The sequence below is a fragment of the Lissotriton vulgaris genome, chromosome 12, assembly GCF_964263255.1.
Source record: "Lissotriton vulgaris chromosome 12, aLisVul1.2, whole genome shotgun sequence".
Lineage (NCBI taxonomy): Eukaryota > Metazoa > Chordata > Amphibia > Caudata > Salamandridae > Lissotriton > Lissotriton vulgaris.
The window spans coordinates 5,873,654-5,887,798 of NC_141700.1; positions in this window are offsets into that span (position 1 = coordinate 5,873,654).

Genomic DNA, 14,145 nt, shown 5'->3' on the forward strand with positions numbered 1-14,145 from the left:
TAAAGAAGAAAAATGACAGAGGCTGGGTCACTCAGGAGTGACCCAGGGTTTGGTAGAGGAATGCCCACCGATGTCGGGTGCTTCAGGTGTGATGATGGAGACCTTGACTCTACAGCTGTACGGACCAGGAGACGTTGAGGACAACCAGGAGCCGGATACGAGCTGTCACACGAAGGATTTCGAGTGCTGAGGGGTCAGTGTCCGGCAGGAGCACCAAGAAGCTTTAAACATGAGCAATGGGACCCCCTCAAAAATATAATTTATGGCCCTGGAACCGAGGGGAGCAAGAAAACACAAAGCAAGAGGGGTGTTCCTACAGTGGCCGTATCATTCAATAATGTGTATACATCTCTAAGTAATCACAAGGGGCAGTGACAGAAGAAGATAAAGTGCAAACAAAGTTCATTCAGAAAAATATTTATTTATTCTTTTTTTAAATTTTTTTCTAGATATAAATTCATATAAATATTATTATTCAACAAAAAAACCTTTTTTGAATTAATAGGTAATACATAGATTAATTGAGAAAATTCATAAAGAGCACAAGACAGTCATAAAAACAGCAGCAAATTAGCAGGTCCCCTGAAAGGCAATCATGCACAACAACTCACTCACGTGCTAACAATCATTCTACATTCATACCACATACAAAAATGGAGAAGGAACTGGATTCCAAATAGCAAGATGACTATGCTAATGTGGTCCAAGGGCACCAGAGTGTAATTGTTGGCCCTTGTAGCGGGTCTACGCGCGTTTCGGTGGACAAGCCACCTTCATCAGGACCTTCTTGACCAAAAAAGTGTAGATATCAGGGGATCAAACAAGAGGAGTTTTGGCGGGTAAAAAAGATCAGCTATCACTAGATCGTGTTTTCTTTAAGAGTTAGAAGCTAAGGTCACATAAGTTGCACCATATCCATAATGTCAAGTCCGATGTGCTAGATGACCCTCAAAGCTTCATCTTAATGTCTTGGATACCAATTACTGATTTGGAGGCGGAATGGGCGAGTTATTGCCGTTTCGGTGGGAGTTCTGGGAGGATACTATTATCTCATAAAATCAAGGAGAGGGTTCCAGTCCACGTAGAGGGTTAACTTCTGTATAGATTCAATCTTTTTTAACAATGGTGGTATTATAACAAGTGGGTAGTTAATCCAAAAAGGAATTGAAGCTGATAAGCCACCTCGGCCCTTAGTGTCCGGCTTTGTAGCGTCCAAGTCTCTCCGCGTTTCCGGGACCAAGAAGCTTTGCCAGGGGGCAACCAACGAAGAATGTCGAGTAAGGGTACAGTCTGGCCCAGCAAGGACCAGATGATTCACCACAGCAAGGGGAGTCAGGGCAGCCCGGGAGCAACCAGGGAAGCCCAAGAAAAGCAGTGCTGTCCCTCAAATGGACCTCTAGAAGTTTCACAAAGGAACAGCTTGTGAGGAGGCCAAAGTCCTTTGAATGAAATGTGCGCAGAGGTTGTGGCTATCGATAGCCCAATGCACTTAGTTGGAGAACGCCAACAAGTATATGCACTTGCAAAAGTACACAGTCCACAGGGGTTCGGTTTATGCGGTCCCCACGAGGGACACTGGCCTTAGACTTGGTGAGAGGGCAGTTCGACCTCAAGGAACACAGGAACCAACCTCCTGTGTCGCAGGAGCCTTCTGATTGCACAGGAGCTCTTAGGATCGGCAGACTGGTCAGTTGCGTTACGGTGCCTGCAAATGTAGGGGAGTGACTCCTTCACCCCAAGGCAGATAACTTCAGTTGTCCTTGATGCTCCACAGATACTGCACAGAGGCTGTATGGTGCACGGGCACAGACGATGCTTTGGACGGAGAGGGAGACGAAGTCGGGCCTAGTCGAAGTCCAGCGTGTCCTGATGGTCGAAGGTCAGTGGTTTCTTGTTCAGAATCTTGTCCATGTCGAATCTAGAGTCCAACAGCCAGGTAAGCCCTTTCGTACCCACGGTAGAGGGTTGGACAGATTCAGGGGAGGGTCAGGACAGTGGGGAGATTACGCCCATGTCCTTTGTCCAGTTTCACGCCAGAGCAGGAGCCAAAGGCTCCCAGCACTGGTTTGAACTGGGCTATGCACAAGGACACCAAATGTGCCCCTCGTGCAGACTTTCAGACACTTTGGAAGTGCACCCACCCAGCCCCGATACACTAGATCCTGTCTGGTAGGTGGTCACACCTCCCTGTGACAGGAGGCCTATTGTCCTATCTCCCCCTGCTCGAGCTTGGCTCAGCAGCAGGAGGGCAGAAATGTGTCTCTGGTCGGCAGCAGCCATTTTGGGATGCCCGGCTCGAGGAGGCTGGTACCGGGTAGATGAGGGACAAAGCTCAGCTCAGAAGGGTGGAATCCCACCTCCCACACCGGTTACCGATGTGGAGATATGATTCCAAGGTGTTTGATACCAAACACAGCATGGTTTGTTGCAGCCTTTTCGAGATAGCATTTAACGCAAGCATATATTGCACCCCTACCTATATGTCTGGCTGCGTCGCCAACAGCCCAGGAGAAGGGTCTCCGAAGGCAGCAGGGCTGCTCTGCTCATGTGGGGGCACCCTCTCACGTAAAACCCAGCACCCTGCCTTCAGGATTGTCAAGGCCTGCTAGAGCGGTGACTGATAGGTTTTAAGTGTAGTGACCTATAGATATAGTAAACCTATATCTTAAATAAGTGGGCATGCACCACCGTACACAAGCTGCAATGGCAGGCCTGTAGATCCATTTTGCATGGCCTCTCATGGGTGGCATAATACATGCTTCAGCCCATGGGAGGCCTCTGGGTTACCTATGCCCAGGGTACAGGTGTACCATATACTAGGGACTGACAAGAGTACCCCAGTATCCACTCTGGAGTGTACTTAAGTACATGACATCACATTGTAGGGAGAAAGCAGCTGGACTGGGATCCTGACTAGCAGGATCCCAGTCAGACTAGTCAAAAACAGTGTAACATCAAGCAAAACGTGGGGGTAACCATAAGAAGCAGATTCTACTTTCTTACAAAGTCAATGGGTAAGTCGGAGTTGTAATTTTAAAGAAGAAGGACCCATCCCAACCAACCCAGAAGAAACCCAGTGGAAGACGGAAGGTTGGAGAGCCCCCCCACCTGTGGATACCCCAGGAACCAGGATACTAAACCAGTGAAGCCGGGTGCATAGGTGTGAAGTGACGTCAGAAACCGCAGTAAACCACAATGGAAGACTTCAGTAAAGATGCTGCTGGCGAAGAAGGGGAAAGAGTCCGGTGGAACCCAAAGGTGGATTCAAGGTGAGAGGTACCTGCAAGCAGAGGGGACAGAGTCTATGCCACTCAAGCACGACCAGGAGGCACGGAAGACGAATGGCCACCGATGTCTGGGATACAGGAGAGTTGACGGTGCCCTTAAAGTTGTAGCTGTGTGGACCAGGCGACGAAGCGGAAGACCAGGAACCGTGCATGAGCTGTCCCACTTCGGATTTTGAGAGCCAAGTGGTCAGTGTCCGGCAGGGGGACCAACAAGCCTTGGCAGCGGAAACCAACGTAGTTGTCGAAAAAGGGGCAGTGTCAGGACCAGCAAGGTCCAAGTGACTCACCATGAGTAGGTAAGTCAGAGCAGGCCCCCAACAAGTAGGGGAGCCCACTGGACCCAAAGAAGACCCTTAAGAGGACCCACAGGCCAGAGGCACAGGAGTCGTAAGAGGACCTCTAGCAGCTCACCAAAGGATGAAGGCCCACAGTGCAAAGGATGCGGTGCAGACAAAGATCTTGGTAGCAGGAGATGCTTGAGGCTGGAGCTTCTTGGAGCCAAAGATCTCTGGAGAAGAGAGTTAACAAGCCTTGGCAATGGTAAGTCGTCTTGGGGCACAGGGGTGCTGCTCCAGCGATTCCGACGAGGGATACTGACTTCCAACTTGCTAGGAAGACAGTGAAGGCCTCGAGGGAGTTGCTGAACCACCACCTGTGTTGCTGGACCTTTCGGAGTGTGTCGGAGCTCAGGAACAGCAGACCGGTCATCTTTGTTGCAGTGCCTGCAGATGCATAGAAGTGACTCCTTCGGGTGTCTTGGATGTCAACAGGCCTGGTGAAAAACTTGTATGAAACACAGACACAGACGTTGCAGCAGACTTGGGATGATTCAGGGGTCGCTCCCAAAGGAGGTCTGGACAGTGGGGAGGATAGTCCCATGTCCTTTGTCCAGTTCTGCTCCAGAGCGGGAGCCAATGGCTCCCTGAACTAGTTTGAATTGGAGTATGCAAAGATGGCACCACATGTGCCCTTCAAGCAGTCTCAGTGGCGCTGGCAAGCGCCCCCACCCTCTCCCAATACACTAAGTCCTGTCTGGGAGGTGGTCACACCTCCGTGTGACAGGAAACCTATTGACCTGCCTTCCCCTGCTCAAGCTTGGCTCAGCAGCAGGAGGGCGAATCGTGTCTCTAGTCAGTAGAAGCCATAGTTTGCTGTCCAGGTCTAGAAGACTGGTACGGGGAGCATTGAGGCTCTCCTGGAGGAGCTTTCTCACACCGTTTACGGTGTGGAGATATGATTCCAACATGTTTGATACCAAATGTAGGAGAGTAGGGTCTGCAATCCTATGATCACCCAGATTTTTTGCTTTTGTTTCACTGGTTTACGACTTTCTCTGGCTGTGGGCCTGCCAATCAGACCCACAGCCTGGCTGTTCTCTCTCTAAATTACAACATGTACCCTAGGTGCATTTACCAATTGGTACTGGGCCACCTTATCAGACCCTGTAACTCAGGGCATAGGTGTACCCAGGGCTGCCAGGGGCTGCAGCATGTATTATGCCACCCCTGGCTGGCCTCCTAAATTTGACACAACTGGCTGCATGACAGCTGGGGCAAAGTCGTGTAATCACCCTTTGCTGTAGGTGTAGTATACCTATACATAACCCTAAAATGGACACACAGATTCCTATCAGTCACTCCTATGGCAGGCCTTGACAATCCTGAAGGCAGAGTGCTTGGAATCATGTGAGATGGTGCTCTGGGATGAGCTGAGCCTGTCTGCAGCTTGCGGAACCAAGTCCAAATAGCTGTTCCATGATATCGCATACCATATACTCTTAAGTGCATTATAATCCTCGCGGTTAAATGCTAACTTTGGTATTGCTTTATCAAAACATGTCGAGTAAGGTGTCATACGAATTGGAATACTAACCCCTCGCCAATTCTGGCGACGGGGTGAGCATTCCACCCTTCTAGAGGGACACGACATGTATGTAACTGTGAACCCCGGTTAAAGTTAAACGAAGCCTCAGCTCCACAAAATGGATGCTGCCACCACAGACACGAGTCTGACCCCCTGCAGCTGGGAGTCCTTCCAGCGAGGGGAGCCTGGACAAAGGGTTTCCTGTCAGGGGCGGTGCTAGCACCGTCCCAGACATGGTTTTGTGTATCCTGGGTAGGCAGGGCTTTACAGGAAGGTGACTGCTGAGTGGCACCCCGGTGCTCACTACGCATAGGCCGGTCAGAACCAGTTCCAGGGGAACACCAGCCCCTGGCCTGGGGAAAGTCCGGCATGGCAGAGGGGTGTAACCACCCCCCTCCTAGTCCCACCCATAGGCAGGACCTAGTCACCGGGTCAGCCCCCTTTTTTAGTATAAAGATGGGAGCGGGCCCCCTGTTCAAATTAGATCATCTTTGGAATCAAGACCCGACTTTCTGCGAAAGGCATCAAGATTTCTTCTTCAAGATTCTCCCTTGTGGCTAAGGAGTAGTCACCCTGCATCCGCAGGCACCATCCTAAGAACACTGCGGTCTGCTGCAAGTCCTTCTTCACGAATCCGACGACCCAGCTCGACGAGACCCGGCTTCCCTGGCACCTCTGACCTCTACTCACCTCTACAGCAAAGCTGAGAACTGTGAGTGCGACGAGACCTCGAGGGACCGACGATCGCCAAGACTGCACAACTTCTTTGCAACAAGCCCACCGTGTGCTCCACTGGTGAGTGCTTTGGGGTCCGAGAAGCCCCAACCCTAAGCAGCTCCAGCACCGAAGATCAGCCCTCCAGCATCTCCACGATCCGCGTGGGGCCCTTCTGCTTTTGCGTGCTCACCGCGCTGTGTGGCTACTAGCCGGCTGGCTTGTGGCCTTCTTCACGACGCCCGACAACATCACTGCTGCTGGTCTGGTTGCTCCAGACTGGCCCTTGCTTCCTTCTTCAAGAGAGGCACCCCGGACCCTCCTGGTCCACTCCAGACGCCATTTTGAGTCCACCGCGTGGGCTTGAACTTGCCAAGGCTTTGTTGCCTAATCCTGGGTCCAGCGACGCCGACAGCTTCAATCTTCGTGGGACAGCTCGCTCCTCCATCCTGGTCGCCGACAACGCCTCCTGGTCCGTGAGATCTGCGAGCACAGCGTCACCCACTCACCTAATCGAGGTGACTACCATCCGGTGCCCTCCTGGTGCCACCTGACTACTGGCTAGTAGTCTCGAACTTGGTCCCCTCTGCTTTCAGGTGTCATCTTCCTTCGATCCAGGCTTGGATCCATCGAACTTTCTTCACTGGTCGCCTGCCAGCAACTTCTTTCTTCCAGGCTCCTGGTCCGTCTACGAGGATTCCCGACGTCTTTTGAGACCTATGCAGCTGCAGCCCCTGGGCTAGGTAACTTTGGCATTTCGGTGCCCCAGCATAGCCTCACTATCCAAGGGTCAGAATCCACTTTCGTTTTCCTCCTACCAGGTCGGGTTCGCCCGAGAACACTAACTTTGCAATTACTAGCTACCATAGACTTTGTCCCGCATCACGCGTGAGAGTGCACACTCTGCACCCGAGTCCCCTAGGCCTCCTAGAAGTAATCCGAAGATTCTATAGTCAAGTCCTAGCGATTCCAAAGCCTATTAGTACTGTACTTACCTGCTAGTAATTTCGCATTCCACTTTCAGAGTATATGGTTTTCCGTGCCCCTCGGGCATTTGTATATACTGTGCTAACTTAAGTATTTTCGTAAGAGTTTTGTTTTGTGCTTAGTACCCTGTCCTCATAAAGAGTACAGGGCTGTTGTGATTCTTAATAAATATCTTGTTTATTTTCATAACACTTGTGTGGTGTCCTTTCACTTGGTGTTCAAGGGGTATATGTGTGGTATAACAGCTGGCTTAACACGCCCTCTCGAGTCTTTAGCCTTAGACTGCTCGTATCCACGCTACTAGGATAGCTGGTCTATAAGGTTGACTTACAACCAATCATCAATAAGGGTTGCTGGACTGATACATAGTGTTCACTAGAATAGTGAGCACTGCATATCAGGCCACCTTCTCACATTGGTGAGCAGCGGTTGGGATTTGAGCTTGCTGTTGTTTTACCACACGTATCCTAAGAATATCTTGTTGAAAGATCACATAAGTACTGTTAGGTACATATAACTTAGCTTAGAATACTCTGAGTTCTACTGAACCAGCTGTTGCAGCTCCTCAAGGCTTAGCACACCTTGGCTGCAACTCTTAGCAAGGGATCAGTAGGCAAACACATAGTGTAGGTAGGTGCATCACTTACACCACACTAGAAACAGTATGTCAGACAAAGGAGGAAACTCTGAGTCTCCCCTTGTGTCAGTGGACCCTCCACAGGTCCTTCCTTCCAGATATACTGTGCTTAGCTTCCATGAGTTACGACAGGTGTGTACCTCTAGGAAGATAAAGCAGGGGTCTAACCCCACAACTTCCTTTCTGATTGGTCTCTTAGAGACTTATGATGCCAGAAAAGCTGAGAAACTTCTTAGCTATTCTAATCCAGATGGAAGCATGCCTCCCCTTGAGGGAACCAGAGGAGACCCTGACCTAATCCACCTCTCAGCTGAGACTGAAGAGGGGGAGGAGGATGAGGATCCCTCTGGGGATGAGGCAGATAAGGGACAGGTAGAAGTCAGTAGACTAACCAGGTCCAACTTAAGCAGACATGAGATTGGTACTGGGGGACCCCTGGGGCCACTCTCAGGTCAGCTTAACATTGGGAATGGACGAGCTAGATCTCTATCAAGAGGCTCTGGCAGATCTATTCAAACCAATGGCTCTCAAAGCTCTTCTCACAGAGGGATGACTTCCCCTCAGAGGAGAGTGAATGAAGCTAAAGAAAGGGCAGTCAATCTGAGGATTGAAAGGGAAGAACTTGCCCTGGCCAAAGAGAGGCTTGCCTTTGCTAGAGAGCAACAGTTAAGTGGGGTAGTCCCCACTGGTGGCAGCATTGTACCTAGCAATAGGGAAAGGAGTTTTGATACAAAGCACCTTGGTAAGATAGTGCCCCCTTTAAACAAGGGGATGACATCCACAAATGGATTACTGCTCTGGAGAGGGCCTGCACTGTGCAGGGTGTTCCCCAGAGTCAGTGGGCAGCTATCTTGTGGCTCTCCTTTGAAGGTAAAGGTAGAGACAAGCTCCTCACTACTAGAGTGGAGGATGCTAACAATTACCAAATCTTGAAAAATACACTGATTGATGGGTTTGGCCTAACCACTGAGCAGTACAGGGTGCTGTTCAGGGATACCCAGAAAACTCAGTCTCAAGATTGGTCTGACTTTGTAGATTGTGCCACTAAGGCTTTGGAGGGCTGGTTGCTGGGCAGTAAGGTTACTGATTACACAGGATTGTATAATTTGATCATGAGAGAACAAATTTTAAACAATTGTCAGAACCAGTTGTTGCATCAGCATCTTGTTGACTCAGATCTGAACTCTCCCCAAGAATTGGGAAAGAAGGCAGACAGATGGGTCAGAACAAGAGTTAAACAGAACCAGGACCAGAATCAAGGTGGTCAGAAGAAAGCAGACCAGAAGGGTAAAGATTATAAGGGGGAACAAAATGACCAGAAGTCTTCGACAGGTCCCCAACAACCCAAAGAGGGTGGGGGTCAGGCTCCCCAGAAGAAAAACAAGCATTGGAAATGCAATAGGTCTCGCAGCATTAGAGTTAGTGCTTTTAGAATTGTTTATGGTTTTTTTTGTAAATCTTTAGCATTTTTGTTTCCTGTAGCCAATGCTAAAGAATTAAAAAAAAAAAACCATAAACATTTCTAAAAGCTCTAACTCAAATGCTCCGAGACCTATTGCACTGTGTGAGGGTGAGGGGTTGAGGGTGAGTGAGGGTGAGTGAGGGTGAGGGTGGGTGAGGGTGAGTGAGGGTGAGTGAGGGGTTGAGGGTGAGTGAGGGTGAGGGGTTGAGGGTGAGTGAGAGTGAGGGTGAGTGAGGGTGAGAGTGAGGGTGAGTGAGGGTGAGAGTGAGGGTGAGTGAGGGTGAGGGTGAGTGTGAGTGAGGGTGAGGGGTTGATGTATGTGTTATAGAAATAAAAAAAAAGACATGCAGCCAACGGGCTGTCGATAATAGGAAAAACACGTTTATATGTGAAGACATAGGTTGCTATTTACAAAATCAGCACACGTTTTGAGTGGGACTTAGGAACTATGAGGTTTACACCCATTATATAAGCTGTCTGAACGCTCACTACAGTCTTTCATGCACGAAGTATGCATATGATAGCAGACTTCGCTCCTGTCAAAACTACAGTTACCCTCTCCCAGAGATCGATGAACGAGAAGCCCTGGCTGAAGAGAAGACCAACGCACGCTCCTATCACGCGGGACGCCATTAACAGCTACCAGCCACCCACCTCAAGCGTAGTAAAAACCAACAGCCTTCAAACATTGGCTGATGGTTCGTAAGAAATAATATCCGCGTTGTCCAATGTGTGCCTCGGATTGCTACCTCCTTCTTATGATTCTCTCTCTGATTGGACTACAGTTTGACAGTTACTTCCCAGACCTCATCCACTCAGAATATTTGTTTGGGGTTAGCAGGGCGGGGAATCCATGCGTCAGTGGGCGCGAACCACACGTTTGACCACCCTCTTCAGAGGAGGCGGGAGGAGAGAGAAATAAATTCCACCAACCAATAAGACTTGCTTGAGGAGGTAATACTCACCCTCTGACAACTCTATGACGTCACTAAAGCCGAAAGAGCCTCCTCTATTGTAGTGTGATTGGTCTCTCTTGACGTCCGTCTCAGAGACGGTCTGGCCAACTGTAACACGGGTTGGTGGGGATGGTAAGGTGTTGACTCCTTCTCTTCCGAAACCACGCCCACGCTAGCCCTGCACGCGGCTGTGTAGCGGCTCCTGCGCGCGCCTTGGGGGTACCGGTCGCGAGGAGGAGGATGTGGCGCGCGGAGGGGAAATGGCTGCCGAAAACAAGCCGGAAGGTAAAGGAGGGGAACACTGGAATGTTTACGGGTTATTAGAGCGCTGCTGCTGTATGCGAAGTGTCTGTGGGCGGAGGCCTGAAGGGGCTTGTCTGCCTGGGGCACCATGGGGATGGAGACTGGATATGCACACCCCCTTAGGATTCCCTAACGCGTGGGAAAGAGTGAGGCCCCCAGGGCTGTGAGGAGAGCGATGTCTTGAGGGCTGGTTTGTGGGTTCTGATGTGTGCTTGCCCCTGTTCCTGGGATTACATCTGGGTGGTGAACTACCAGCGTGGGATCCAGGGGACACTGCCATACGGGGGTTAGTCAGCGGGTGTAGGGTTTGTAATTGTTTAGAGGATGTGTTGTAAGGATGATAGGAAAAGTGAAGGTCTTTTGTGGTGTTAGTGCGTGGAAGTGAAGGGCTTCGAGGTGTGCTTGTATTTTGAGCGATTAAACGGTGTGCTGGGAGAAGTTACAGGCTACTGGGTAGTTGGGTGCGTAGTGAGGCATGAGTGTGTTCTGTGAGTTTGTGAGAAGCCCCTACGTATCAATGGTGAGCGATTTGGGGTGTGCTAGGGTGTTACTGAATTGGGATTGCAGTCTGGTTTGGTAGGGATGTATGTTTGAGAAGCCATGGGGACCTTTGGTGGTTACGATTGAAGGCTGGTGGTGTGTGTGTGTGAATAAGGGTCAGCTGTAAGGTAAGAGTCAAAGAAATGTGACCTCTGAGGTGTCTGAATTATGGGCCACTGGTGGTGTAGTGATGAAAGTAAACATGTGAGGGTACTGAGTGATGTAAGAGCTACATTCAAGTGTAGAGAGTGACGTGACGGAAGGACAACATGTGAGGATAGTGAGAGAAGGTCAACATGTAAGGTTGAGTTACTGTTACTCACCCACCGTGACTGGTGTAATTGACGGAACTTCAACTTGAGGGGGTGTGAGCGACGGGAGCGGAACAGGTGAGTATTGTGAGTGGCGTAAGAGACCCATGGTATTAGTTAATGGGTAACGGAAGAGTGTTGAGAAGGATTAAAGGGGAAACAGGTGAGGCGTGGGAGCAATGTGTTTGGGCGTAACTGTTGTGGATGATGACGGCAATGAAGGGGCCTGTGAGGGGCATGATTGAATGGCTGCTTAGCTCTTAAGTGAAGAGTTGCTCAGTGTGTATGAAGGTATGCCTGTGAATGAGGGTCATCCTCCATCTTACTATTGACAAACATGCAGTACAATTCCGCAACTCCTGTAACTCTCCATTTAAAGTCTCGCCATTGCATTAAGTTATGGCAAAATAAAATACGTTCCTCAAGTCCATAGGCAATAATAACCTCCTCAAACTACTCGTAGAACTACAGTTTGACCATAACTTTAACTGTCGTTCATAAGGGCGCTTTGTTGGTGAAATTATCTCATTTTCAGTGAGGAATGATCTCCATGTCCCGTATTGAAACTAACTATTGTTTGCTTAACGTTTGACTACACAGACTTCGAGTTAGGTTTCTTAGGGGATCATATAATTTATGAAGGGGTCTGAGTACAATCACATTCAGAATTTTATACAAATATTCCCCGAGACATATGTTAGGAGGTCATCCTTTTAAACGTTCTTTGCTTTCATTAGTTGACTAGAGAGAGCTGTAAAGAAATACAAACTTGTCAGCATAGACACTTTTTTTATTGAGAAATTTATGCACCCATCTTTATAAAAATGTATTTGTAAACTTTTTGACTCGACTTGGGGACAAAGCAAGACTATGCACTTGTGATTTTAAGTTGTTAATTAGGTCTTTCTGCTTCACTGTCACTGGCGAGGTGTTTAAAGGGACTGCTTAATGCATAGTTTTCTATTTCGAAGATTCATTTTTTACCCTGTTTTGTTTTTCTCGTGTTTGACTGTAGTATGGAGCTTTGCACTTGATATTACTTGGGAGGCAGTAAATCACTGATGTAGGCAGTGCCTTCGAAGTTTTAAAAGCTGCGGTGAGAGTGGAGGGAAGAGAGGGGAGGGGGGAGGAGAAATGCGACACGGCGGGAGGGGGCGGAACGGGGGAGGGGGCGGAGAGGGGAGAGGTGCGACACGGCAGGCAGGCAGGGGAGGAGAGGAGGAGGGGGGGGGCATAGTTTTCTATTTCGAAGATTCATTTTTTACCCTGTTTTGTTTTTCTCGTGTTTGACTGTAGTATGGAGCTTTGCACTTGATATTACTTGGGAGGCAGTAAATCACTGATGTAGGCAGTGCCTTCGAAGTTTTAAAAGCTGCGGTGAGAGTGGAGGGAAGAGAGGGGAGGGGGGAGGAGGAATGCGACACGGCGGGAGGGGGCGGAACGGGGGAGGGGGCGGAGAGGGGAGAGGTGCGACACGGCAGGCAGGCAGGGGAGGAGAGGAGGAGGGGGGGGGCATAGTTTTCTATTTCGAAGATTCATTTTTTACCCTGTTTTGTTTTTCTCGTGTTTGACTGTAGTATGGAGCTTTGCACTTGATATTACTTGGGAGGCAGTAAATCACTGATGTAGGCAGTGCCTTCGAAGTTTTAAAAGCTGCGGTGAGAGTGGAGGGAAGAGAGGGGAGGGGGGAGGAGGAATGCGACACGGCGGGAGGGGGCGGAACGGGGGAGGGGGCGGAGAGGGGAGAGGTGCGACACGGCAGGCAGGCAGGGGAGGAGAGGATGAGGGGGGAGGAGAGTAGGGGAGGCACGGCCTAGCGGCCGTGCAATCAAGTAGTGAGGGGGCGGAGCTGGGGGAGGCTGTGGAAGAGAGTAGGCAAGGCGACACGGCGGGAGGGGGCGGAGCGGGTAAACAAAGACGGACATGCACGCGCCCGTGACTTTTAAGGTCAATGCGCATGCGCATAAGCTTAATGCGCATGCGCATTGACCTTAAAAGTCACGGGCACTGCAAGGAATCGCCACGATTCCTTGCAGTGTGGATAAAGAGTGGATAACTCGCAATACTCTCGCCTTGCTCGATGCGCATGCGCATCGACAGGCGAGACCTAAAAACCAAGAAGGCCAATCTAAAAGGTGGTGCCAATACTGCAAAAGTAAAACTCACTGGTTTAGTGAGTGCACCAAGAAAGGAGGAGGGCAGACTCCTGCCACTGCAGCCCCTAAGGCACCTGTGCCCCCCTAGTACAGTCAGCAGTGGTAGTGCACCTCCCAAGGGTTTAGTAGGGTTAACCCTGGGTTCTGAGGGGAGTGACAACTTAGTTGGCACACTCACTCAGGCTGTCCTTGTTTGTACAGGGGATGTGGATATATCCCCTGATATAAGTCCCAATACTTTGGGCAAATACAGACAGACACCTTTCATTAATGGAAAAATGGCTCAGGCCTATAGGGACACTTGTGCCAGTTTTTTTATTTTTTTTATTAAATAACAAAAGAGAGAGTTAGGGAATTTTATAATAAATTATGTGAGTTGGGAACTCCTGGTCCCCGGGATAAGTTACAAAAACAATGGAGGAGTTACCCCTCAAAAAACGGAGAAAAAAGTTCTCTCACAGTGGGTTTTAAGTGCTCAATTCAGCACAGTATGTCCCAACCTGTTAGTGGATAGTGCATATCCTTATAGAAGACCCCTCACTCACCAACCTAGTTGGTGACATGCTTCATCATCGGGGTCCCACCCCATAGGCCGAGTGCCTATAGGGTGTGCTGCGACACCTGATTACAGTGGAGCTGGTTATTTTCTTTTATGTGTTCAAGGCGATCAAATAAATGAATTTAAAAAGGGCCAACACTACTCACTGCAAGTATTTATTCTTGAGTGCTTGAACCCTGGTTAAAAAATGTGTAACACCTATGCCTAATTAGGTAGACTTCGGTGTTTATAAGAAGTGTTATTAAAAATAGCTAAGTGTGCTATGTGAAATGTGATAAATGCTATTGATTAAAAAGGTCTACATGTTTCAACCATTGTATTTATTCATTGGTTTTCGTCAGGACCGTGATGTTGAACTGGGTGGTCCGCA